This window comes from Pseudophryne corroboree, chromosome 1 (genome assembly GCF_028390025.1).
Source record: "Pseudophryne corroboree isolate aPseCor3 chromosome 1, aPseCor3.hap2, whole genome shotgun sequence".
NCBI lineage: Eukaryota > Metazoa > Chordata > Amphibia > Anura > Myobatrachidae > Pseudophryne > Pseudophryne corroboree.
In genome coordinates, this window is record NC_086444.1 from 885,144,612 (window position 1) to 885,169,323 (window position 24,712).

Below are 24,712 nucleotides of genomic sequence, written 5' to 3' on the forward strand. Positions count from 1 at the left end.
GGCCTTAATCTACCATGTCTTCGTACTTATGCAATGGCAGCTAACTACAGAGTTACTTTGGATTGGGTCAACGGACGCAATGTATACGCTAATTCACATTTAGAACAAACCTTTATACCATACATGCCTACCTGACCCTCTCCATGAGGGAGAAAATGCTCTGTTCCTGGACTTTCCTGGTAATGTATGATTGCCATCACCTGTGGTGATTGATAAGAAAGGTGTTTCACCACAGGTGATAACAATCAAACATAACAGGAAAGTCCAGGAACAGAGTATTTTCTCCCTCATGGAGAGGGTCAGGTAGGCAAGTAAGCTTTATACCTACCTGGAACCTGGTATCTTTCCTCACCGAACTCCATAGTCCATACCTGACTTTATAAAAGATAATGGGGGTAATTCTGAGTTGATCGCAGCAGCAAGTTTGTTAGCAATTGGGCAAAACCATGTGAACTGCAGGTGTGGCAGATAATAAGATTTTAAACCTACCAGTAAATCTTTTTCTCCTAGTCCGTAGAGGATGCTGGGGACTCCGTAAGGACCATGGGGAATAGACGGGCTCCGCAGGAGACATGGGCACTAAAAAAGAACTTTAGGTATGGGTGTGCACTGGCTCCTCCCTCTATGCCCCTCCTCCAGACCTCAGTTAGAGAAACTGTGCCCAGAGGAGACGGACAGTACGAGGAAATGATTTTGTAAATCCAAGGGCAAGATTCATACCAGCCACACCATTCACACCGTATAACATGGGATACACGAACCTGTCAACAGTATGAAACAAAACCAGTATCAGTCCAAAACTGATCCAAACTGAAAACATAACCCTTATGTAAGCAACAACTATATACAAGTCTTGCAGGATGTTGTCCGCACTGGGACGGGCGCCCAGCATCCTCTACGGACTAGGAGAAAAAGATTTACCGGTAGGTTTAAAATCTTATTTTCTCTTACGTCCTAGAGGATGCTGGGGACTCCGTAAGGACCATGGGGATTATACCAAAGCTCCAAAACGGGCGGGAGAGTGCGGATGACTCTGCAGCACCGAATGAGCAAACATTAGGTCCTCATCAGCCAGGGTATCAAACTTGTAGAATTTTGCAAAAGTGTTTGAACCCGACCAAGTCGCAGCTCGGCAAAGTTGTAAAGCCGAGACACCTCGGGCAGCCGCCCAAGAAGAGCCCACCTTCCTAGTGGAATGGGCCTTTACCGAATTCGGAAACGGCAATCCAGCCGTAGAATAAGCCTGCTGAATCGTGTTACAGATCCAGCGAGCAATAGTCTGCTTAGACGCAGGAGCGCCAACTTTGTTGGCTGCATACAGGATAAACAGGGCCTCTGTTTTCCTAACCCGAGCCGTTCTGGCCACATAAATTTTCAATGCCCTGACCACATCCAGGGACTCAGAATCCTCCACATCCCTAGTAGCCACCGGCACCACAATAGGTTGGTTCATATGAAAAGAAGAAACCACCTTAGGCAGAAACTGAGGACGAGTCCGCAACTCAGCTCTATCCACATGAAAAATCAGATAAGGACTTTTGTGAGACAAAGCCGCCAACTCCGACACTTGCCGCGCCGAAGCCAAAGCCAATAACATGACCACTTTCCAAGTGAGATACTTCAGTTCAACAGTTTGAAGAGGTTCAAACCAGTGAGACTTAAGAAACCGTAACACCACGTTAAGGTCCCATGGTGCCACCGGAGGCACAAAAGGAGGCTGGATATGCAGCACCCATTTCACGAAAGTCTGGACTTCTGGAAGAGAAGCCAATTCCTTTTGAAAGAAAATGGATAGGGCCGAAATCTGAACCTTAATGGAGCCTAAGTTTAGGCCCAAATTCACTCCCGTTTGCAGGAAGTGGAGAAAACGGCCCAGATGGAATTCTTCCGGAGGAGTAGTCCTGGCTTCGCACCAAGATACATACTTCCTCCAGATACGGTGATAGTGTTTCGATGTCACCTTCTTCCTAGCCTTTATCAGGGTAGGAATGATCTCATCCGGAATGCCCTTCTTCGCTAGGATCCTGCGTTCAACCGCCATGCCATCAAACGCAGTCGCGGTAAGTCCTGGAACAGACAGGGCCCTTGTTGTAACAGATCTTCCCTGAGAGGAAGAGGCCACGGATCTTCTGTGAGCATTTCCTGCAGATCCGGATACCAGGCCATTCGAGGCCAATCTGGAACAATGAGAATTGTCTGAATCCCTCTTCGTCTTATGATTCTCAGTATCTTTGAGATGAGAGGAAGAGGAGGAAACACATAGACCGACTGGAACACCCACGGTGTCACCAGGGCGTCCACTGCTACCGCCTGAGGGTCCCTTGACCTGGCGCAATATCTCGGAAGTTTCTTGTTGAGGCGTGAAGCCATCATGTCTATTTGAGGCAGCCCCCACTGACCCGCAATCTCTGCGAAGACTTCCTGATGAAGTCCCCACTCTCCTGGATGCAGATCGTGTCTGCTTAGGAAGTCTGCCTCCCAGTTGTCCACTCCCGGAATGAAGACTGCTGACAGCGCGCTTACATGACTCTCCGTCCATCGAAGAATCTTTGAGGCTTCTGCCATTGTCACTCTGCTCCTTGTGCCGCCTTGGCGGTTTACATGAGCCACTGCTGTGATGTTGTCTGACTGAATCAGAACCGGTAGACCTCGAAGTAAGGTCTCCGCTTGACGAAGTCCGTTGTTTATGGCCCTTAATTCCAGTAAGTTGATGTGTAGACAAGTCTCCTGGCTTGACCACAGACCTTGGAAGTTTCTTCCCTGTGTGACTGCCCTCCATCCTCGGAGGCTCGCGTCCGTGGTCACCAGAACCCAGTCCTGAATGCCGAACCTGCGACCCTCTAGAAGGTGAGCACTCTGCAGCCACCACAAGAGAGAGACCCTGGCCCTGGGGGACAGGCGGATCATCTGATGAATCTGTAGATGTGACCCGGACCACTTGTCCAGAAGGTCCCACTGAAAAATCCTGGCATGGATCCTGCTGAATGGAATGGCCTCGTAAGACGCCACCATCTTTCCCAGAACTCGAGTACAGTGATGTACCGACACCCTGTCTGGCTTTAACAGGTCCCTGACCAAGCTCTGAAGTTCCTGGGCCTTTTGCATCGGGAGAAAGACCCTCTTTTCTTCCGTGTCCAGAATCATGCCTAAGAAAGGCAATCGGGTCGTTGAAACTAACTGTGACTTCGGTAGATTGAGAATCCAACCGTGTTGTTGCAACACCCTCAGGAAGAGGGATACGCTGTCCAGCAACTGTTCTCTTGATCTCGCCCTTATCAGGAGATCGTCCAAGTATGGGATAATTGTGACACCCTGTTTGTTCAGGAGCACCATCATCTCTGCCATTAATTTGGTAAAAATCCTCGGGGCCGTGGAAAGCCCAAACGGCAACGTATGAAATTGGTAATGACAATCTTGCACCACAAATCTCAGGAACGCCTGATGAGGTTGATATATGGGGACATGAAGGTATGCATCCCTTATGTCTAGAGACACCATATAATCTCCCCCTTCCAGACTTGCAATGACCGCTCTGAGCGATTACAACTTGAACTTGAACCTCTTTAAGTATAGGTTTAAGGATTTTAAATTCAGAATGGGTCTGACTGAACCGTCCGGTTTCGGGACCACAAACAGGATTGAGTAATAGCCCATCCCCTGCTGTAGCAGGGGAACTTTGACCACCACTTGTTGAAGGCACAACTTTTGAATTGCTGCCAAAACTACCTCCCTCTCTGGGGAAGAAGTTGGCAGTGCCGATTTGAAAAACCGGCGAGGAGGCACCTCTTCGAATTCCAGCTTGTACCCCTGGGAAACAATGTCTATTGCACAGGGATCCACCTGAGAGTGAACCCAGACTTGGCTGAAAAGACGAATTCGTGCCCCCACAGGAGCGGACTCCCCCCACGGAGCCCCAGCGTCATGCGGTGGATTTAGTAGAAGCCGGGGAGGACTTTTGTTCATGGGAACTGGCTGTAGCTGCCAGCTTTTTCTCTTTGCCCTTACCTCTGGCAAGAAAGGAAGATCCCCGAGCTCTCTTGGATTTATGCGACCGAAAGGACTGCATCTGATAATGTGGCGCTTTCTTAGGCTGTGAGGAAACATAAGGTAAAAAGGTTGATTTACCTGCAGTAGCCGTGGAAACTAGGTCCGCGAGACCTTGCCCAAACAATTCCTCACCCTTGTAAGGCAAAACCTCCATATGCCTTTTCGAGTCGGCATCACCCGACCACTGTCGGGTCCACAGTGCTTGCCTGGCAGAAATCGCCATAGCGTTCGCTCTGGACCCCAGTATGCCCACATCCCTCTGAGCCTCCCTCATATAAAGGAACGCATCATTAATATGGGCCAGGGTCAATAAAATAGTTTCCTTACCGTATCCTGTCCTTTATCAGGAAAGGATACGCCATAAGAATCCTTTTGGGAATCTGCAGTTTCTTGTCTGGAGTTTCCCAAGCACTTTCAAATAACTCATTTAATTCAAAAGAAGGTGGAAAAGTAACCTCAGGCTTCTTTTCTTTGAACATGTGGATCTTTGGATTAGGTACAGCGGGGTCATCTATAATATGCAGCACATCCTTTATAGCAATAATCATATAATGAATACTCTTTGCCAATTTTGGCTGCAACCTCGCATCATCATAATCGACACTGGATTCAGAATCCGTGTCGGTATCTGTGTCGACTACCTGAGAAAGTGGGCGTTTTTGAGACCCAGAAGGCCCCTGTGACATAGGGAAAGGCAGGGCATGACCCCCTGTACCATCCCTGCACTCTGCTTTGTCCAAACGTTTGTGCAATAAATTCACATTTGCATTTAAAATATTCCACATATCCATCCAGTCATGTGTCGGCGTTGCCGACGGAGACACCACACTCATGCGCTCCACCTCATCCCTAGGAGAGCCTTCCGCTTCAGACATGCCGACACGCACGTACCGACACACCACACACTCAGGGAAAGCTCTAATCTGGAGACAGTTCCCCCACAAGGCCCTTTGGAGAGACAGAGAGAGAGTATGCCAGCACACACCCAGCGCCAATACCCTGGAAAAAATTACCCAGATATAGCGCTTCTTTATATATGTACTGCGCCAAATTATGTGCCCCCCCCTTCTTTAAAACCCTCTGTCACCGGTGATCAGCAGGGGAGAGTCCGGGGAGCCAGCTTCTCAGCGTGTGCTGTGGAGAAAATGGCGCTGGTGAGTGCTGAGGGAGTAGCCCTGCCCCCTCAGTGGCGGGCTTCGGTCCCGCTCATTTAAAACAACTGGCGGAGATTCACTGTAAATACCACAAAAAGTGTGTATATATATATATATATATATATGTATAGCCAGTCTTAGAGGTATACATTGCTGCCAGGGCGCCCCCCCCGCGCCCTGCACCCAACAGTGTGCGCTGTGTGTGTTCAGTGAGGGAGCAATGGCGCGCAGCATTACCGTCGTGCGTTACCTCAGTGAAGCTCTGCAGTCTTCTGCCGCCTTTGAAGTCTTCTGTATTCCTATACTCACCCGGCTTCTATCTTCCAGCTCTGCAAGGAGGACGGCGGCGCGGCTCCGGGACGAACCGCTAGGGGAGACCTGCGTTCTGACTCCCTCTGGAGCTAATGGTGTCCAGTAGCCTAAGAAGCAGAGCCTATCACTTAAGTAGGTCTGCTTCTCTCTCCTCAGTTCCACGATGCAGGGAGCCTGTTGCCAGCAGGTCTCCCTGAAAATAAAAAACCTAACAAAATACTTTCTTTCAGGAAGCTCAGGAGAGCTCCCTGTAGTGCACCCAGTCTCCTCTGGGCACAGTCTTAAACTGAGGTCTGGAGGAGGGGCATAGAGGGAGGAGCCAGTGCACACCCATACCTAAAGTTCTTTTTTAGTGCCCATGTCTCCTGCGGAGCCCGTCTATTCCCCATGGTCCTTACGGAGTCTCCAGCATCCTCTAGGACGTCAGAGAAACAACATTTGCAGAGAGGGTTAGATTTGGTTGGGTTATATTGTTTCTGTGCAGGATAAATACTGGCTGCTTTATTTTTACACTGCAATTTAGATTTCAGTTTGAATACACCCCACCCAAATCTACTCACTCTGCACATGTTATATCTGTCCCCCCTGCAGTGCACATGGTTTTGCCCAATTGCTAACAAATTTGCTGCTGCGATCAACTCAGAATTAGGCCCAATGTTCTCCTGTCCTCTACATGTGCAGCATGGAGATCGATTCGCTCTAAACTTAAATTGTCACAACAGGCATCTTTATTTTTGCCTCTTTGGGGCAACCCCAACTTTGAACCGCATACCACCTCAAAAAAAATTCATACTTGGTACAAAGGGGGCCTTAAATATGTCCATCACTTTCTACATACAGAGACTTCAGTCCTGCTCACACACTCACAAGTCATGGAACGCTTCCCATCTTTATTAATTCCGTTATTTCCTTTTCTTCAGGCAAGTAGTTATGTATAGAGAGTCCTGTCCATCTTAACTGTAACTGATAGAACTAACATTATAGACGGAATGCCATAGCCCGAATGGTCATTTTTCTACAGCCTTTATACATACCCACTCTCGCTCATTACTTAATCTGGACTCTGGCAATGTGGGCTTGATGCGATGGAAACTGGAATTTCCAGACCTCACATTGAAGGCCATTCTAGATGCTAATATGTATTTAGATAAGTTAAGATAGATAAGATAAGATTAGGTTCCATCACGTATATACGGAGATGCATCAGAAAATACTACACAGGGCATATGTTACACCTAAATTAAGACATCTTATTGGGGCTGCCTCTACATCTCATTGTTTTAAGTGCGATTCACCAGATGCCGACCTGACTCATATGTATTTAGATAAGATAGATAAGATAAGATTAGGTTCCATCACGTATATACGGAGATGCATCAGAAAATACTACACAGGGCATATGTTATACCTAAATTAAAACATCTTATTGGGGCTGCCCCTACATCTCATTGTTTTAAGTGCGATTCACCAGATGCCGACCTGACTCATTGCTTGTGGTCCTGCCCTAAAGTGCAAGTCCTATGGCACGCACTTCAATTGTATAATACGAATGATTTGAAGATACCATTTCTAATGGATAAAACCTGGGCTTTTTGGGGCATCTATCCTAAATCCCCCCTCACTAATTTATCTAAAGGAAATCGCATTTTATTGATCAAATTAGCTGCTGCAGCAAAAAAAACGATCCTCTCCCAATGGATTTCTACTGACCCTGTCCCTATTTCATTATTCCACCCCTGGATTTCATATCTATTCCACTTAGATTGGGCTAATACTACGTTACAAAAAGAAAAGTTAACAGAAAAGCATTTTTAAGTCTGGCTCCCGTATGTTCATACTCTCCCCCCATTGGTTAAGGAAGCTCTACGGAAAATGTTTTCAAGATACCAAATGGTATAATTTAGAGGTTCTTGACTACGGCGCTCCCTTGTGAGTCACTTCTACTCAGAGTAACGCCAGTGTTTGACACTTCCTCATATATTTCCCTATATCTTCCCTCGATAGGCCAATCTATAAATATCTGAATTAGTTTATAATCTTTGCCTCTCCCTTTGACCAATGTAAAGTGTTGTTGGTATGCTCATTTTACCATGTCTACATGTACTGTATACATATGATGTATGTTACTATTTCCATCTGTCAATAAAAACTTTTGGAAAAGAAAATAGGATTTTAATTACCTACTGGTAAATCCTTTTCTCGTTGTCCGTAGAGGATATTGAGGTTCTGTTTAGTACCATGGGGTATAGACGGGTCCACTAGGAGCCATGGGCACTTTAAGAATTTGATAGTGTGGGCTGGCTGCTCCCTCTATGCCCTCCTACCAGACTCAGTCTAGGAAACTGTGCCCGAGGAGACGGACATACTTTGAGAGAAAGATAGATAAAGATAGTGGTGAGATACCGAACCAGCACACAAAAAACAGAGGAAAGCTATGCTAACCCTACTTTAACCAGGAACAGCAACAGCTGAACCAACAATACTTAACCAAGTAACAGTGCAGGAAGAACGAAGCACCGGGTGGGCGCCCAGTATGCTCTATGGACTACGAGAAAAGGATTTACCAGTAGATAATTAAAATCTTATTTTCTCTTACGTCCTAGAGGATACTGGGCTTCCATTTAGTACCATGGGGATGTACCAAAGCTCCCAAACTGGGTGGGAGAGTGCTGAGGTTCCTGCAGAACTGATTGACCAAACTGAAGGTCCTCAGAGGCCAAAGTATCGAACTTTGTAGAACTTAGCAAACGTGTTTGAACCTTACCAAGTAGCTGCTCGGCAGAGCTTTAAAGCCGGGACACCCCGGGCAGCCGCCCAGGAAGAACCCACCGACCTACTAGAGTGGGCCTATACAGATTTCGGAAGCGGCAAACCTGCCGTGGAATAAGCATGCAGGATAGTGAACCTGATCCAGCATGCAATTGTCTGCTTTGAAGCAGGACACACAATTTTATTGGGATCATATAGAACCATTTCCTGTGACGAGCTGTTCTCTTTACATACACCTTCAAAGTCCTCACAACATCCAAAGACTTTGAAGTAGCAGAGGTGTCTGTAACAGCCGGAACCAATATAGGTTGGTTGATGTGAAACGCGGACACCACCTTAGGAAGAAATTGCTGATGAGTTGTGAGTTCAGCTCTGTCCTCATGAAAAATTAAGTAGGGACTCTTGTGAGACAACGCCCCTAGCTCCGATACACATCTTGCTGAAGCCAAGGCCAACAGTGTGACGGTCTTCCACATAAGGTACTTTACGTCAACCTCCAGTAACGGTTCAAACCAGTCCAATTGAAGGAACTGCAGCACCAAATTGAGATCCCAAGGTGAACACCCTTCAAAAACATCTGGACCTCACAGAGAAAAGCCAATTGTTTTTGAAAGAAAATGGACAAAGCCGAAATCTGGACTTTTTTTGGAGCCCAGACGTAGGCCCACATCCACACCTGCCTGCAGAAAAAGCAGGAAACGTCCCAGGTGAAATTCCACAGCAGAATATTTTCTGCCCTCACACCAAGAGACGCATTTGTTCCAAATACGTTGGTAATGTTTAGATGTTACCCCCTTTCTGGCTTGGATCTGGCTTGGATCATAGTCGGGATAACTTACGTAGCAGCGGTAAGTCCTGATAGATGAACGGGCCCTGTTGCAAAAGATCCTCGCGAAGAGGTAGAGGCCACGGATCTTTGAGGAGCATCTCCAGAAGGCCCTTCTTGGCCAGTCCGGAGCAATGAGTATTGCGTGAACCTTTTTTCCCTTTTTATCCTTTTGAGAATTCTTGGGATCAGAGGAAGTGGAGGAAACACGTACACCATCTGATAGACCAATGGAGTCGTCAGAGCGTCTACCGCCACTGCCTGTGGGTCTCTCGACCTGGAACAATACCGCTTGAGCTTCTTGTTGAGACGAGAGGCCATCATGTCAATGTATGGATATCCCCGACGTGTCAAGCACCTGAACACTTCTGAGTGAAGGCCCCACTCCCCCGGGTGAAGGTCGTGTCTGCTAAGGAAGTCTGCTTCCCAGTTGTCTACTCCCAGAATGAAGACCGCTGACAATGCCACAGCATTTTTTTCTGCCCAGAGGAGACTTATTGACACCTCTGACATTGCTGCTCTGCATTTCGTTCCGCCCTGTCGGTTTATGTACGTCACTGCCATCACATTGTCCGACTGGACCTGAATGGCCCGATCCTGAAGAAGATAAGAGGCCTGCAGAAGGGCATTGTATATGGCCCTAAGTTCCAGGATGTTGATTGGAAGGGTTTCCTGACTTGACCATCTTCCTTGAAACTGCACCCCCTGGGTGACTGCTCCCCAAACTCTGAGGCTTGCGTCCGTGGTTAACAGGACCCAGCCCAGAATTTCGAACCTCCGACCCTCGATGAGGTGAGAAATATGTAGCCACCACAGAAGGGAGATCCTGGCCTTTGGTGACAAACGGATCCTCTGGTGCATGTGAAGATGCGATCCGGACCACTTATCCAACAGATCGAGCTGGAAGGGTCTTGCGTAAAATCTTCCATATTGAAGTGCCTCGTAAGAGGCCAACATTTTCCCAGAAGGCGAATACATAGATGCACCGATATCCGGGTTGGCTTCAGGACATCCCGAACCATCGACTGGATTACCAATGCCTTTTCCAACAGAAGGAACACTTTCTGTGAGTCCGTGTCCAGTATCATTCCCAGCAATGGGAGCCTCCATGTTGGCTCTAGGTGAGATTTCGGAAGGTTCAGAATCCACCCGTGATCCTGGAGAAGTTTGGTTGAGAGGTCATGCTGTCCAGCAATCTCTCCCTGGACATCGCCTTTATCAGAAGATTGTCCAGGTACGGAATTATGTTCACTCCCTGCTTGCGAAGGAGAAACATCATCTCTGTCATCACTTTGGTGAATATCCTCGGTGCCGTGGAAAGACCAAATGGCAGGGCCTGGAACTGGTAGTGACAGTCCTGCAGTGCAAAGCGTAGATAAGCCTGATGAGGCGGCCAGATCGGAATGTGAAGGTACACATCCTTGATATCCAGAGACACAAGGAATTCCCCTTCCTCCAGACCTGAGATCACTGCTCTGAGACTCCATCTTGAACTTGAACACTTTTAAGAACGGATTCAAGGACTTGAGATTCAGAATTAGTCGTACCGACCCGTCCGGTTTTGGTACTACAAACAAGCTGGAATAGTATCCCTTGTTGTGCAGATGAGGTGGAACTGGAACAATGACTTGAGTCTGTACCAGTTTTTGGATGGCCTGCTGTAAAGTTATACTTGCCTCTTGTGAAGCTGGTAAGCTTGATTTGAAGAATCTGTGAGGTGGGAGCTCTTGGAACTCCAGTCTGTAGCCCTGGGAAATAAGATCTATGACCCAGGGATCCCGGCACGAACTTGACCAGATGTGACTGAAGAATTTTAGTTGGGCTCCCACCTGACAGTCCTCCAGGCATCGCGGTCCACCGTCATGCTGAAGGCTTTGAGGAAGCTGAGCCTGAGCTCTGTTCCTGAGCACTTACAGTTGCTGGTTTGCATGGTTTACCTCTTGCACCTCTGGAAGATGTAGAAGCACCTCTGGATTTTCCATTAAACTTGGCTGTCCGAAAGGACTGTAAATTTGAAGCTGAATAAGCTTTCCTGGCTGGGGGAGCTGCAGAAGGAAGATACATAGACTTACCCGCAGTAGCTTTGGACATCCATTTCTCTAGTTCGCCTCCAAACAAGGCCTCTCCTGTGAATGGCAGGCCTTCCACGCCTTTCCTGGGGTCCGCATCAGCAGTCCACTGGCGTAGCCACAAGCCCCTGCGTGCTGACACTGCCATAGTAGTGGTGCGTGCATTAAGCAAACCAATCCCTTTTATGGCTTCCACCATAAAGTTTGCAGAGTCCTGTATATGCTGCAGGAGTAAAACAACATCCCCCCTAGACAAGGAATCTAACCACTTCAATTAGGTTACCTGACCATTTAGCAATGGCTTTTGTGATCCACGCACATGCAATAGTGTGTCTTTGGGCCACCCCAGCAGCTGTGTACAAAGATTTGAGTGTAGTCTCAATTTTATGATCAGCCGCATCTTTTAGGGAGGCTGCACCAAGGACAGGCAATACAATTTTACGTGACAGCCTAGAGACTGATGCGTCCACTATTGGTGGATTTTCCCATTTTTCCTATCCTCTAGGGGAAAAGGAAAAGATGAGAGCAACCTTTTAGGGATTTGAAATTTCTTATCAGGATTAACCCACGGTTCTTCAAACAGGATATTCAATTCCTTTGACGCAGGAAAAGTGACTGAGGACTTCTTTTTTACTTTAAAATAAGATTCCTCACACTCCTCGGACACCTTATCCGGAATTTGCAGAACATCTCTGATAAGAGCCTCTATTCCCTGTGACAGAGTAGCATCCCCCCCCCCCCCCTCCATGTCTGACCCGTCAGCGTCAGACTGCAGTATATGGGCCAGAGATCGTTTTTGCGGACAAATGGGTTGGGATTGAGACGCTGGTTTGGGGACTGAGTCTATATTCATAAACTCATCCACAGTCTGTCTTAAGTATTGCGTCTCTTTCTCATTGCGGGATAGCTTTGTAGAAATATTTGAGATGATTCCCTTAACAGAAGTAACCCAATCCGGTTCAGCCCCGCTATTCTGGGAAGGTGCACTGCCCTGAGTACCCAGTAGTGAACCCCTGGTGAAGAGGAACACTCCGCTGTACAAGAAACACACTCTTTGCCTGACATAATGTAATTGTGACATCACACACACACACACAGGAAAAGGTTCAGCACAATTAACCCACAAAGAGCCCTTCAGGGAGACACAGAGTTTGTTGGAGCCAGCCCCCACCGCGCCCTTATCGCTAATGCCAAGCTTAGGCAGGGTCGCAGACCAAGTACCCTGATAGGGGACTTAGTACACTAAGAATCGCTCCCGCCCTGCTATGACTCCCTGGTACCGTTGAGGTAATCTGGAGTCTCTCCGGTGGAGCTGCGCGTCCCTGTCAGTCAGCGTCTGTGTCCACTGCAGAGGGAAAATGGTGCTGGTGAGCTGCTTGATCTGCTCATAGTGAATGCCCCGCCCCTTCAATGGCGCGCGGTCTTCCTGCTTTTTTTTTATACTGGCTGAGGTAATCTGGTGCTTAAAATGGAGAGAAAAACATTTTAAGGCTGTTTTTGCCAGTGTGGGTACGGTGTACAGTGTACTGAGACGCAGCTGTGTACTGTGTTTGGAGATGCATTCTGCCCCGGTTAAAAGCTGTGTGTCTCCGCACCCTCATGCCGCCATAATGGCCAGCGACCCGCTAGACGCTTACTACTCACCACTCTTCTTTCTTCTTGCTCTGTTAGGGGTGGCGGCGTGCTGCAGGAATGTACGCCGTGGTGAGGCTTGCGAATAGTTCCCTCAGGAGATCAGTGTCCTGTCAGCGGGGAATGGGACCATTAACCCATCAAGAGGTTGGGCCTTTCTTTCCCCCCCCCCCTTAAGTCCCACGAAGCAGGCAGGCTGGTCCTAACCAGGCCTGCCTGAAAATAACAAACATATAAAATAAATGCAGCAAACTCTTCAGGAGCTTCCATAAGCGTGACCAGCTCCTCCGGGCACATTTTCTAAACTGAGTCTAGTAGGCGGGGCATAGAGGGAGGATCCAGCCCACACTATCAAATTTTTAAAGTGCCCATGGCTCCTAGTGGACCTGTCTATACCCCATGGTACTAAATGGAAATCTGGGACGTAAGAGAAAAATAGGATTTTAATACCTACCGGTAAATCCTTTTCTCTTAGTCCGTAGAGGATGCTGGGGACTCCAAAAGGACCATGGGGTATAGACGGGATCCGCAGGAGACATGGGCACACTATAAGACTTTGAATGGGTGTGAACTGGCTCCTCCCTCTATGCCCCTCCTCCAGACTCCAGTTATAGAACTGTGCCCAGGGAGACTGACATTTTGAGGAAAGAATTAATTGTTTAAACACGGTGAGCGCCATACCAGCTCACACCTCAAACATGCTGCAGAACGTGGCATTCAATAGAACACCACCCGACAGCATGAAAAATATACAGCAATATGCTGATCGAAAATGTAACACAACCTGTGTGTAAACACAACCAATAAAAGCATACCACATGCCATGGCATGAATAACGTCAGCAACCTACTGACTGAAAAGAAACACAACATGAGTGTAACCATAACCAATAACTGCAGATACAGTACGCACTGGGACGGGAGCCCAGCATCCTCTACGGACTAAGAGAAAAGGATTTACCGGTAGGTATAAAAATCCTATTTTCTCATATGTCCTAGAGGATGCTGGGGACTCCAAAAGGACCATGGGGTCTATACCAAAGCTCTAGAACGGGCGGGAGAGTGCGGATGACTCTGCAGCACTGATTGCCCAATCAAGAGGTCCTCATCAGCCAGGGTATCAAACTTGTAGAATATTTGCAAAATTGTTTGAACCCGACTAAGTAGCTGCTCTGCAAGGCTATAAAACCGAGACCCCTTCGGGCAGCCGCCCAGGATGAGCCCACCTTCCTGATAGAATGGGCCTTCACCGATTTCGTTAACGGCAATCCAGCCGTAAAACGAGCAAGCTTAATCGTATTACAGATCCAGCGTGCAATAGTCTGCTTGGAAGAAGGAACCCCAATCTTGTTGGGATCATATAGGATAAACAGATCCTCCGTTTTCCTGATCTGAGCCAATCTGGCAACATAAAATTTCAAAATTTAGACCACATCGAGATACTGCGATGTCGCCTAGGCGTCAGTACCCATCGGCACCACAATAGGTTGGTTCAAGTGAAACCGATGAAACCACTTTTTTACAGAAATTGCTGCTGGTTCTCAACTCCGCTCTATCTTCACGGAAGATTAAACAGGCTCTTGTGAGACCAATTCACCAACTCAGACAACCGCCTCGCGGATGCCAAGGTCAACCGCCTGACCACATTCCAAGTGAGGAATTTCAACTCAACCATACTGAAAAGTTTAACCAAAGAAATTGCAGGAACTGCAACACCACGTAAAGATCCCATGGTGCCACAGAGGCACAAGGTAAGGATGGATGTGTAAGACTCCCTTTTACGAAAGTTTGAAACTCTGGAAAGGAGGCCAATTGTTTTTGGAAGAAAACCGATAAGGCTGACATCTGAACCTTAATCGAGCCCAACCCAAGATCGCAACCACATGATCTTGTAAGAAAAGAATGGAGAAAACGATCCAACTGGAAATCTACCATAGGAACCTTCTCGGATTCACAAAAAGACACATAATTTCCTCCAAATATGGTGGTAATGTTTTGACGTCACTTCTTTTCTGCCTGAATAAGAAGAGTCGGGATGACTTCACTAGGAATACCCTTTCGGACTGGGATCCAACGTTCAATCTCCAAGTCGTCAATGGAAACCGCGGTAAGTCTTGGAACACACCCGGCCCCTGCTATAACAGATCCTCCCGCAGAGGAAGAGGTCAGGGATCTCCTATGAGTAATTGCTGAAGATCCGGATACCAGCCCACCTTGACCAGTCTGGAACAATGAGGATCACCTGAACCTTTGTTCCTTTTATAATCCTTAACATCCTTTGAAAAGAGTGGAAGTGGAGAGAACACATAGACCGACCGAAACACCCACGGTGTCACTAGGGCGTCCACCACTATCGCTTGAGGGACCATCGACCTGGAACAAAATTTCTGAAGTTTCCTGTCGAGACGAGACGCCATCTTGTCTATTTGCGAAATTCTCAAAAGACTTGTCACTTCTGTGAAAACCGCTTGATGAAGACTCCACCCTCCTGGACGGAGATCGTGTCCGCCGAGGAAGTCTGTTTCCCAGTTGTCCACTCCTGGAACGAACATCGCTGATAGAGCGCGTAAATGTTTCCGTCGCCCAGAGGAAAATCTTTCTGGCTACTGACATTTCTTCTTTTTGTCTGTAGAAAACCGTTATAAAAGGCCCTTAACTCTAGACCGTTAATGAGGCGACAAGTATCCTACCATGACACTTGTCCTCAGTGAGAATTGCGCCGCTACCACAGGAGCGAGATACTGGTCTTGAAACCATGATTATTCCAGGTGGGAACCGGACCACTTGTCCAACAGGTCCCGCTAAACACTCAGGCCTGCAACCAACCCACTGAATGGCCTCATAGGCCGCAACCATCTTTTTCAGCAACTGAATGTATTGACGGATTGACACCGTTGCAGGTCTGCCAGACTCTGAATTCTCAGAGCTTCCCTTTTTTTTTTCTTTTTTTTTTTTAAAGCAAATAAACGCTCCTCAGTACTGCATCTAATAATATTGCCCAAGCCGATCACCGCGTCGTTGGGACCAACAGGGATTCTATCAAAACCTGTTGTTGAAGAACTGTCAAGGAGAAAACAAAGTTTTTCATCATTTGGCTTCTAGATCTCTCCGTAATTCGGAGAGCGATCCAGTACAGAATAATTATGACTCCTTACTATCGAAGGAAACCCATCATACCGCCATCACCCTGGTGAAATGGTAACAACAATCCTGAATCGCAAACCTCGGGTAAGCCTAATGCGGAAGAAACCGTAATTAGACCTCCTTACTCCATTTTCAGAGTGGAGAACCCTGCCCTGAGAGATTCCCTCATGGAGTTTAAGTAGGAAAAATTGGGATTTGTCTGACCGAGCCATCCGGCCTCGGGAGCACGAAAAAGCTTGAACAACAGCTTCTTCTTTTTTTTTTTTTTTTATGACCGGAACAGCAGGACAATGACCTGATCCAGACACAACTCTTGTATTGCGTCACATACTACCTCCCTGTCATGAGGAGGATCGGTAAGGTCGATTTGAAAAATTCGGTGAGGGGAATGTCTGGAATTCCCGTATGTCCCCCTAGGGACTCTATCCTTAACTCTTTGGTCCATGTCCTTTCCAGGACTGACAGAAGAGTTTTAGACGAGGTCCCACCTGTGTGGGCCCCCGCAAGATAGACCCAACGTCCCGCGGTGGACGTGGCAGAAACAATGGATGATTTCTGCTCCTGTGAACCTGAAAAGGCAGCTGACCTCTTTCCTTATTTTACCTTCCTTTACCTGCAAAGAAAGGGGAATCCTTATCTATTCGGTTGAAATGACTGCATCCTACAACAATGCGTCACCAACCGTTGTGAGGGAACATAGGGCAAGAAGGTAGACTTACCCATGGCACCTGCCGAAAGCATCTTAACAAGGCCATCACCAAACCAGGCTTCACCTTCATGGGGAAGAGACTCCACTTCTTTTCGGAGTCAGCATTTGCATCCCTTTGGTAAATCCACAACGCCCTCCTAGCCGAGACCGCCATGGAAGTGGCCCGCGGACCCAAGAGTCCCATCCCTTGTAGTCGCATGGCAGTATGTTGCAATGTTCTAGACATGACCCAACTTAAGGAGTATCACATCTCTCCCCAGGGTAATTATATCGGATGACAAAGTAACCGACCATTTCTGAATACAAGCACTCCCCCCTGCGCATGCAATGCAAGTATAATTAAAGCATATAATTAAAATATCACTTAGCTTCCTGTAAACGATCCTTTGTGACAGGACCCCGTGCTGAACAGGGGTTGACTCTCACTTTATTCTATCCACGGCGGGAAAAGAAAAAACACTCGGACTCCTCATGATGATTTGAAACCATCTTGTCACGGCTGACCTAGAGATATTCAACAGAGCGGCCAGCGCATGAGAAGGAAAAGTTTACTTCAGCATTCATTATAATTTTTTTGTATAAATATACACATTTAAATACACATATACACACATATCTATATATACATATCTCATATATATATATTTTTTTTTGTTAGGAACAGCAGGGTCCCTAGTGACATTAATACGTTCTTAATGCGTATGAAACATGTACTGAATGCCAATGTTGTGGATCTAATCAGGAAACATTATGGTCGACATAAGACATAGTATTCGTGTCGACAACAGGGAGTAGTAACTGGGCAAAATAAAATTTTTGCGACCCCGAGGGGTCTGAGGGAAATATATTTTTAATATTACGCCCCCACAAATATTACTACGTCTGTGCTCGAGCTACAGATCAATGCAACAGTACCATACATATACATATTAACAGGTATAGCTTTTTGAAATGCATCACATTATCATGTTACTTTATACCCAGTCATATTAGTTGGTGCCGACAGGGTCACCCACATACGTCTGTGTCTCCCATATAGTTTTATCTCTTGGAAAAGCATACAACTACTGACATGCTGACACTTAATCACATGAATCAAGTACCATCAGGAGTCGGAAGTGCCGACAGAGGAATTCCCATAGCCGTTTGTGCAGAGCACTCAGACATGCCGACACACGTGTACTAAACACCCACTGACATTACACTGACTATAATGGGTAGATCCCAGTAGCTGACAGGGAAAACACAGAAAACGTTTGCCAACTCATTTACCACACGCTCATTATATATAGTGCTTTATTTTTGTACATATATTGCACTAAACAATTGTGCCCCCCCTCCCCCCCGTTTTACACTGTGAGCTGTTCATCAGTGTTTTGGCAGGGCCAGCGTCTCTGTGAGGAGAAAATGGCGCTTGATAGAGTTGTGAGGGCTAAGCCACGCCCCCTTATCGGCGCGCTTCAGTCCCGCTAGTTTTTCACATTTTTATACTGGCGGGGTTCTGTATACAGTGCCTATGCACTGTATACCTCTTTGCCAGGCTAATATATGAGGTATATTGCTGCCCAGGGCGCCCCCCCCTGCGCCCTGCACCCTTGTAGTGCTGCTTGTGTGTGGGAGAAATGGCGCGCTGCGCGGTACCTCAGAGACACTGAAGTCTTCTGCCGTCACTGAAGTCTTCTGTTCTTCTTTTACTCACCCGGCTTCTTTCTTCTGGCTCTGTGAGTGGGGTGACGGCGCGGCTCCGGGAACGAGCAGCTAGGCGTACCAAGTGATCAGACCCTTTAGAGCTAATGGTGTCCAGTAGCCTAAGAAACAGATCCTTTAAACTCACAGAAGTAGGTCTGCTTCTCTCCCCTCAGTCCCACAATGCAGGGAGCCTGTTGCCAGCAGTGCTCCCTGAAAATAATAAACCTAACAAAGTCTTTTCCGAGAAACTCAGTAGAGCTCCTCAGTGTGTGACCAGTCTATCTGGCCACAGAATCTAACTGGAGTCTGGAGGAGGGGCATAGAGGGAGGAGCCAGTTCACACCCATTCAAAGTCTTATAGTGTGCCCATGTCTCCTGCGGATCCCGTCTATACCCCATGGTCCTTTTGGAGTCCCCAGCATCCTCTAGGACGTATGAGAAATAATTTTATTCGAAAAATAAAGAAAAATCCATGTGAAGAACAATCTGGCAGCTGTGGCCCAACAGCAGTTTCAACCAAAAAGGGTTTCCCTCAGGGACCCCTCAGGGTTGTGATTGCCTCTGCCTGACTGACAGGCAGAGACGGTCGCGGGGCAGGAGGGGGCGTGCCAACGGTGCTAGAACGTCATTGGTGGGCACGGTCCGGACAACGCAGGCGTGTCCAGACCATTTGGGAGCTGTGCTGGCAGGGAGCTACTTGCCAGGTGCAAAAGCATCACCACTGTGCGATGTTTTTGCACACGTGCAGGGGGCATAGGGCCTGACATGCGGAGCAGACCAGCCCTGTGCTGGGGGTCCCCCCGCATGTCAGAGTAAATGATTGTAGATGTGATAAATTTAGCACATCTACGATCAGATCTGAATCACCCCCACAAGCCATACTCGCAGACATTTTTGACCTCCCCTCTGGGAGATTCTGAAGGGGAGGCCCAGGGTGCAAGTGCATTGGATGTGGCAGCACAATTCCTACTAACACAGCTCCACCTCCTGCTGCACTCTCACTTACATCTTCAGGGAATGAGCCATGTGAGAATATACGATAAATGATGCATTAGAGAAGGTGGTCTCTATACCTCATTTCTCTGTGTTTCAGATTATTTCCAAGTGAACACTTTACAGTGGTGAAGCCACTAACACATGTAGGAGCAGAGGAAGCGTTTGGGAGTGAAGGAGAGCAGAAGCATCTCTGGTTTCTGAGAAGCTCTAGGAAAGAGAGCTGTCAGCCCCATCATGAGATAGCTTTGAATGTGGGTACAGAGCCTGGGTGTGTATAAGCCCAGTCCTGCTGTCCAGTAGGAATTCTGTTCCAATATTTGACAGTGTCCAGGTGATCTAAGAATGGCGAATGTCCAGCTTTTAGTATGTCCAGATTGCAAAGTTTCCAGCTTTCAGGGTATATGGAGTTAGCAACCACTGCATGGGCACTGCATTTCCATACCCCAGTTCCCCTCAGGCCTGCAGAGTTGGCACAGCTAGAGTGAGCAATCCTGTGAAATAATGCTATTATGTTCCGAGATGCTGATAAAGACTGTCTTGGCTATTTAAACCAAGGCCCTGCATTACTATCCATTCTTAAATTAAGAGTGTCACTCCCATGTTTATAAGGGATTTAATAGCCAAAGGGTTCTTTAAATACACTAGCCTTATTCATCCGGGACAACCTACACACTGCAGACCTGATTTAGATAATTTACGTGCATCTCCAATGTTTATAGATTTTCGCATGCTCAGATGCCACACTGCGCATGTGCAAGTCTCCTTCTGCGGGATCCCTCACAGCTATTTAGGAGTAGCACTGCTTGCGTTTCCTGAAAAAGCGGATGTGTGTGCTCCAGTTTCTGGGAGTGGTGAGCCCAGTGTTTGCGTCTACTGATGCAGATTTAGTGCAAGCGGGCAAGAGGCAGCCATTCTGAATAAGCTTAGGCTTAGTCAGAAGGCTAATGCTACTGCAATTATGACCAATGGTTGTGATGGCAATTCCACCCTATGTCTTCGGATACAGCACTTGGATCTGTGATGCTGGCAGGAGGCATCCTTATCCTTCAGATACCTCCTGTTGCTTTAGCATATTTTTGTACAGTTTTGTCCAAAGACACAGCTGTCGTGCAAAAGCATCCATCTCTGAAACAGGCCCAGTATACTGTACATGTTGCGTGCTAAAGGAAAATCATCCATACCAAGGAGGCTGCATAATGCTAATGTTAAGAACTGCCTCATTTCTTGACACTTGGTTCGGAACACCAACTTAAGGTGTAAAGGCCCATACACACTGGGTGATTTTGATCTCAAAGTAGCTAATTTTTGGCATTTTAAGCTACTTTGAGCTTAAAATAGCCTAGTGTGTATGGCCGGGTGATGAGCCATCACTGTCCGTTGCCGTACGTAATCCTGTTTTACTGGCCGAGTGAACTACTTTCCACAGTCTCACAGTGGAAAGTGGTTCACCTCCGTGAAAATCACTGGGCCGGGTGAAAATTGCTCAGTGTATGCACTGTACGATTTTACAGCCAGCCATTTTCACATCATCGCTCAGCATACACACTGGGCAAAAACGCCTAGTGTGTATGCACCTTAACATCTATATCTTCTGAGATTATTAATGTTTTACAATGCCGTTATCATGTGTTATTAGGAGTGTATTGAATTAGCTAGCTCAGGTAAGGTGTCTGCAGGTGTGTTGTATCAGCTAGAAAGTTTACATGGAGCCTGATTCTGAGGTGTGAGTTAAGCAAAAAAGAATAAGTAACTGTTCCAGGACAAACCGTGTTGCAATGCAAGGGATGCCGATATTTATTATTTTTGCATGTGGGGTGTAGCCCACATACTGGGCAAGCTTTACTTTTACACTGCAACTTAGATTTTAAGTTTGGACATGTTCCCCTCAAATCTAAATCTCTCTGCACATTTTAAATGTGTCCCACCTACAGTGTATCATAGTTTTACCAAGGTTATTTGCTTTACTCCTACCTCAGAATCATGTCCATAGGGGTTGGGGCTGAAATGCCGGCAATGTTTTTTATCCCCCCCCCCAACCTTCTCTTACCGCAGTCTAAACCCTAAACGAAACCCTCCCACCCTGCAGCTTAGCCCTAACCCTCCCAGGTGGTGCCTAACCCTAAACCTAACCCCCGCTTTCCGCAACCGAAAACTAATCTCTACCCCGACCCCCCTGCTGCGGCATACCTTTCCGGCGGCCTGGTAACAATTTGTTTGATACTCAGCTGTCGGCATTCTGAGCAGAGTCGGGATGCCGGCGTCGGTATTTAGACTAACAGGATCCTGACCAGATCCCGTCCATAGTACACAGTGAATCACCAGTTAAGATTTGAAGGGTATTAATTTCCTGCTTGTTTATTTACTTTATATGTATTTTATAATGTATTATATACATTATGGAATAATATTATGCTGTTCATATGCTCATGCTGGTGACATATGTAGGACGGGTTCACTACGATATGCCGGCGGTCGGGCTCCCGGCGATCAGCATACCGGCGCCGGGAGCCCGACCGCCGGCTAACCGACAGTGTGGCGAGCACAAATGAGCCCCTTGCGGGTTCGCTGCGCTCGCCACGCTACGGGCACGGTGGCGCGTTACGAGTGCCACGCTATTTTATTCTCCATCCAGGGGGGTCGTGGACCCCCACGAGGGAGAATAAGTGTCGGTATGCCGGCTGTCGGGATTCCGGCGCCGGTATGCTGTGCGCCGGGATCCCGTCAGTTGGCATACTGAAGACCACCCATGTAGGACATTATATATATATATATATATATATATATATATATAATCGAAACACACAGGCGGCACTTCCTGACTGATAAAGTGAAAAATAAGAATTTACTTACCGATAATTCTATTTCTAGTAGTCCGTAGTGGATGCTGGGGACTCCGTCAGGACCATGGGGAATAGCGGCTCCGCAGGAGACAGGGCACAAAAGTAAAAGCTTTAGGATCAGGTGGTGTGCACTGGCTCCTCCCCCTATGACCCTCCTCCAAGCCTCAGTTAGGATACTGTGCCCGGACGAGCGTACACAATAAGGAAGGATTTTGAATCCCGGGTAAGACTCATACCAGCCACACCAATCACACTGTACAACCTGTGATCTGAACCCAGTTAACAGCATGATAACAGCGGAGCCTCTGAAAAGATGGCTCACAACAATAATAACCCGATTTTTGTAACAATAACTATGTACAAGTATTGCAGACAATCCGCACTTGGGATGGCCGCCCAGCATCCACTACGGACTACGAGAAATAGAATTATCGGTAAGTAAATTCTTATTTTCTCTGACGTCCTAAGTGGATGCTGGGGACTCCGTCAGGACCATGGGGATTATACCAAAGCTCCCAAACGGGCGGGAGAGTGCGGATGACTCTGCAGCACTGAATGAGAGAACTCCAGGTCCTCCTCAGCCAGGGTGTGCCCCTGACCAAGTAGCAGCTCGGCAAAGTTGTAAAGCCGAGACCCCTCGGGCAGCCGCCCAAGATGAGCCCACCTTCCTTGTGGAATGGGCATTTACATATTTTGGCTGTGGCAGGCCTGCCACAGAATGTGCAAGCTGAATTGTACTACACATCCAACTAGCAATCGTCTGCTTAGAAGCAAGAGCACCCAGTTTTTTGGGTGCCTACAGGATAACAGCAAGTCAGTTTTCCTGACTCCAGCCGTCCTGGAAACCTATATTTTCAGGGCCCTGACAACATCTAGCACTTGGAGTCCTCCAAGTCCCAAGTAGCCGCAGGTACCACAATAAGCTGGTGCAGGTGAAACGCTGACACCACCTTAGGGAGAAACTGGGGACGAGTCCGCAGCTCTGCCCTGTCCGAATGGACAATCAGATATGGGCTTTGTGAGACAAAGCCGCCAATTCTGCCACTCGCCTGGCCGAGGCCAGGGCCAACAGCATGGTCACTTTCCATGTGAGATATTTCAAATCCACAGATTTGAGTGGTTTAAACCAATGTGATTTGAGGAATCCCAGAACTACGTTGAGATCCCACAGTGCCACTGGAGGCACAAAAGGGGGTTGTATATGCAGTACTCCCTTGACAAACTTCTGGACTTCAGGAACTGAAGCCAATCTTTTCTGGAAGAAAATTGACAGGGCCGAAATTTGAACCCTAATGGACCCCAATTTGAGGCCCATAGACACTCCTGTTTGCAGGAAATGCAGGAATCGACCGAGTTGAAATTTCTTCGTGGGGCCTTCCTGGCCTCACACCACGCAACATATTTTCGCCACATGTGGTGATAATGTTGTGCGGTCACCTCCTTCCTGGCTTTGACCAGGGTAGGAATGACCTCTTCCGGAATGCCTTTTTCCCTTAGGATCCGGCGTTCCACCGCCATGCCGTCAAACGCAGCCGCGGTAAGTCTTGGAACAGACATGGTACTTGCTGAAGCAAGTCCCTTCTTAGCGGCAGAGGCCATGAGTCCTCTGTGAGCATTTCTTGAAGTTCCGGGTACCAAGTCCTTCTTGGCCAATCCGGAGCCACGAGTATAGTTCTTACTCCTCTACGTCTTATAATTCTCAGTACCTTGGGTATGAGAAGCAGAGGAGGGAACACATACACCGACTGGTACACCCACGGTGTTACCAGAACGTCCACAGCTATTGCCTGAGGGTCTCTTGACCTGGCGCAATACCTGTCCAGTTTTTTGTTCAGGCGGGACGCCATCATGTCCACCTTTGGTCTTTCCCAACGGTTCACAATCATGTGTAAGACTTACCGATGAAGTCCCCACTCTCCCGGGTGGAGGTCGTGCCTGCTGAGGAAGTCCGCTTCCCAGTTGTCCACTCCCGGAATGAACACTGCTGACAGTGTTATCACATGATTTTTCGCCCAGCGAAGAATCCTTGCAGTTTCTGCCATTGCCCTCCTGCTTCTTGTGCCGCCCTGTCTGTTTACGTGGGCGACTGCCGTGATGTTGTCCCACTGGATCAATACCGGCTGACCTTGAAGCAGAGGTCTTGCTAAGCTTAGAGCATTGTAAATTGCCCTTAGCTCCAGTATATTTATGTGGAGAGAAGTCTCCAGACTATATTACACTCCCTGGAATTTTTTTCCTTGTGTGACTGCTCCCCAGCCTCTCAGGCTGGCATCCGTGGTCACCAGGACCCAGTCCTGAATGCCGAATCTGCGGCCATTTAATAGATGAGCACTCTGCAGCCACCGCAGAAGAAACACCCTTGTCCTTGGAGACAGGGTTATCCGCTGATGCATCTGAAGATGCGATCCGGACCATTTTTCCAGCAGATCCCACTGAAAAGTTCTTGCGTGAAATCTGCCGAATGGAATCGCTTCGTAAGAAGCCACCATTTTTCCCAGGACCCTTGTGCAATGATGCACTGACACT

The 24,712-nt window shown here is 47.6% G+C and overlaps 1 protein-coding gene across 1 annotated transcript in view; it reads right to left on the reverse strand.

The window, feature by feature from the left end:
• Nucleotides 1–24,712, reverse strand: part of MOB1B (MOB kinase activator 1B) — a 136,415-nt gene that overhangs the window by 32,523 nt on the left and 79,180 nt on the right. The gene's annotated exons all lie outside the window — the stretch shown is intronic.